Raw genomic sequence first — 4,371 nt, 5'->3', positions numbered from 1 at the left:
CGACTGAAATGGAAGATATTAAGTTGAATGACTTGTTAATTTGTGGTGATGGAGGTGGCGTCTAATAGGTGAACTGATGTGAGAGGCCTCTGGTAAATTTCGGAGCAACGAAACTCGACCAAATTCAGCGAAATACCCGAAATTCATGTGCAGATGGGCGCAACTAGCAGACGGCCAGAGTGACATCACTGTTCAAGAAAACGATCGCAGTGGTGTCAGTTGTGCGTTTGTTAACGCATGTGCGCGATGCATAGTATTATCTCAAGCACAGCCTGTACACCCACGAGGCGATCGACGGTTAATATAGCGGCTATCGCTCATTCTGGCCGTATCGGAAGAAGATTGTGGTTGTGCTTTTCAGCGCTCAGGATTCTGTTTCGCCGGCGAAACTGACCTACCACATAAGGTGCCTCCAAACACAGCGACTACATATGGTGGGGCTTTCAAACGCTGCCAAGCGCAAACCGGAAGCGGAAAAACCTACCCTCTTATTCAAAATTACAGCGTAGTTGCATTCTTAAATTTCGTTTTCGGCTCGCTTCGGCGTCTTCGAGGCGGACGGCGCGCCGCTGTGACCACGTGACCCTGCCAAGCACGTCACGCCGACGGTGGCGCCAGCATTTCCAGCGATGAGTCTCGCACCCAATACTCGTTTAGCCTCTTTAAATTATTATCTGCCGCTCGCGAGAAAAATCGTTTAAAAATAAAACATAATGCGGGTGTGTCCCGCCGCTTATGAAGGGAACGTATAACGAAATATAACCCGTAGTGGAATTGTTGACAGCAGAAGGAACGCATGCTTCCACGTCAGTCTCATTGCCAGTGTCTCAGCAGCGCAGCCACAGCGAGTCAGCGTGCCACGTGGGCACGCTATTTGACGGACAAAGACATTCAGGAGCTTTTGATGCACTCTGACTCCCAAAGAAATGTATAATTAATGGCTCAACAATATGAATTACTGGCTCATTTTATTACTTTGTTAATAGTTCAATGCTTGTAGTTTACTTCTACTCGTTAGTTAGCTTGCAATAAGTGCTACCTTTTTATTTGCCGAGAATATACCCAATAAAAAAAACGCCAGGCCTGCACTGAAACCGCAGCACAGTCACAGCGAAAGCGGGAAGAGCGGCGTTTCTAGAGCCGTTGTAAGCTCTCTTGGGGCTACAATACAAGTGCAATAGCAAGGTGCCCACTACGCCATAAATCACAATTTTTGTGAAGTTGGGAAGCACCTACTAAGCCATTATTCGTCATTCTGCGGAGAAGCGAGGCACCAGCTACACGTCTGTAAAGCATTATGTGCACTCTGTTGCGCGACGACTGATGACGATGAAGAATTATGGCTCAGCCTTTTGTAATGGGTTGGAAGCTTTAAACGGCCCACCAGTAATGCAATTTGCATTGGGTGATTCCCGGTCGCTATTTCCCTCTCCCGCCATGCTGTATAACATACGTTGACGTGAGAGGGAGGAGGGGGGGGCGAAGAACTTTACTGAGAACCCGAGAAAATGGGTCATGCGCCTATGGGATTCCTTGGCAACCAGTAGAAGTGCACTTGCGAGGAACCCACTACGCTATAAATCGTTGTAAATTTTGAGAAGTAGGGAAGCAGGCACTATGCCGTTTTTAGTCATTCTACGGAGAGCCGTGGTACCTGCTAAACGCATTACGCGCACTTTGTTGATGCTGTGCCTGATGACTATGAAGAATTATGGCGGAGCCCTTTGTAATGTGTTGAAAGCATTCAACAACCTACTCGTTGCGCAATTCGCATTCTGTGATGCCTGGTTACAGAATTCGCGTTGTGCGACGCTTGGTGCTTATTTTACTCTTCTACCACGCTATATTGCATATGTTAATGTGGTTCCTTCCCGACATAAAGCCTGTATAGGACCTTTTTGCAAAGCAGTTTCGAGCACCGGCATGGCTCAGAGGTTGAATACTGGGCTCCCACGCAGAGGGCCCAGGTTCGAACCTCGTTCCATCCTGGAATTTTTTAAATGCGAAGCATTTCTTAGCGAACTTCTGCGACTTTGAGCGTATCTATCTATCTATCTATCTATCTATCTATCTATCTATCTATCTATCTATCTATCTATCTATCTATCTATCTATCTATCTATCTATCTATCTATCTAGCCGCCTACGACTTTGTGCTCTCCTGGCCGTTTGGTTAATTGGATGCATACCAAAATTGGTGTGTCACAACATGGCCTTATTACGAACATAAATGACAGGTCATATCATGAAAATTATGACACGCATGTCATGAACAGCATGACTTACATTCCACGGCCTTTGGGCTCCCTGGCCGTGCCGTTAATCGGATATATACCAAAATTGGTGTGTCATAACATGGCCTTAGCACAAACATAAATGACAGGTCATACCATGAAAATCATTACACGCATGTCATGAACAGCATGATTTACATTCCACGGCCTTTGGGCTCTTACGGCCGTTTCGTTAATTTCATATATACCAAAATTGGTGCGGCGTGACAACAGTTCACGACGAACATAACGACAGGTACTAACATGCAAATCATGACGCGCATGTCATGTGCAGCATGATTTACATGACATGGTCTCGGGGCGCTCGCGGCCGTTTAAATGAAGGGATACATACGAAAACTGGTATGACGAGACATTTCTGTTTTGACGAACATAACTGACACGTGGTAACATGCAAATCATGATTTGCATGTCATGTATGACATGATTTACATGCCACGCTCATGGCGCACTCGCGGCCGTTTCGATAGTTTGATATACACCAAAATTGGTATTATACGATGTGACTTTATGAAGAACACGAATAACAGGTGGTAGCATGAAAACCATGACATCCATGACATGTATGTCATGATTTACATGCCACGCTCGTGGTGCATTCGCGTCCGTCTCCCTTGCGTGATATGCACCAAAATTGGTGCTACGCGACACGACTGTATGACGAATGTAAGTGAGACGTGGTAACATGATAATCATGATATGCAAGTAATGTACGACCTGATTTACGTACCACGCTCATGATGCGCTAGCGGCCGTTTCACTAGATTGATATACACCAAAATTGGTATTGCGCGATGTGACTGTATGAAGAACATGAATAACAGTTGGTAAGAGGAAAACCATGACATGCATGTCATGTATGTCATGATTTAATTGCCACGCTCATGATGCCTTCGCGGCCGCTTCGCTAGCTTGATGTAACCAAAATTGGTATTGCGCGAAGCGACTGTATGACGAAGGTAAATGAGACGTGGTAACATGAAAATCATGACATGCATGACATGCACGACATGATTTACATGTCATGCTCATGACGCACTCGTGCCGTTTCGCTTGCTTGACATACACCAAAATTGGTATTGCGCGACGCGACTGCATGACGAACGTAAATGAGAGGTTGTAACATGGAAATCATGACTTGCAGTTATGTATGTCATGCTTTACATGCCGCGCTCATGGTGCATTCCCGGTCGTTTCGCTAGATTTATATGCACCAAAATTGGTATTGCGCGATGTGACTGTATGAAGAACATGAATAACAGGTGGTAACATGAAAACTATGACATGCATGCCATGTATGTCATGACTTACATGCCACGCTCATGGTGCATTCGCGGCCGTTTCGATAGCTTGATATACACCAAAACTGGCATTGCGCGATGTGACTGTATGATGAACATTTGTGACAGGTGGTAACATGAAAAACCATAATATGCACGTCATGTATGGCATGATTTACATGCTCTACTCATGGTGCACTCGCGGCCATTTCGCTCCTTTGATATACACCAAAATTGGTATTGCGCGATGTGACTGTATGACGAACATAAATGAGAGGTCTTAACATGCGAATCATGTTATGCATGTCATGTACGGTGTGATTTACATGTCACTGTCATGGTGCGCTTCCGGCCGTTTTGTTAACGTGATATATACCAAAATTGGTATGGCATGACACGAGTGCGTGATGAACATAAGCGACAGGTCATGCATTTATATACGAGAATATGCGTTTCATTGGCATGGTGTACACTAGATTGTGCATGCATGCGTGCATGGCAAACATGCCATATATGGTGGACTAGATGCCATGGCATGAATGATTTCATTTGGCTCAAAGACAAACAAGGCGGTGTATGCAGCTCTTTGCTGGCTGCTTCGCATTACATCGATTCCCACAATGCGTGGGATCTGCCGAATTTTTCTTATTTCGTTTTTTTTTCTTATTTCGAGCGATACTGGTTACGGACACCGGCCGCGGCGGCGGCGGCGGACAACTACGGCGCCAAAAACGGCCGGTGAAATGATCTCATAACAGCTTTCGCTGTAAAATGTTTGCATGTCCTGAAGTGTACCC

Source organism: Rhipicephalus sanguineus, chromosome 7 (assembly GCF_013339695.2).
Source record: "Rhipicephalus sanguineus isolate Rsan-2018 chromosome 7, BIME_Rsan_1.4, whole genome shotgun sequence".
In the NCBI taxonomy this organism is placed as follows: domain Eukaryota; kingdom Metazoa; phylum Arthropoda; class Arachnida; order Ixodida; family Ixodidae; genus Rhipicephalus; species Rhipicephalus sanguineus.
Note: the sequence above shows the minus strand (reverse complement) of the source record.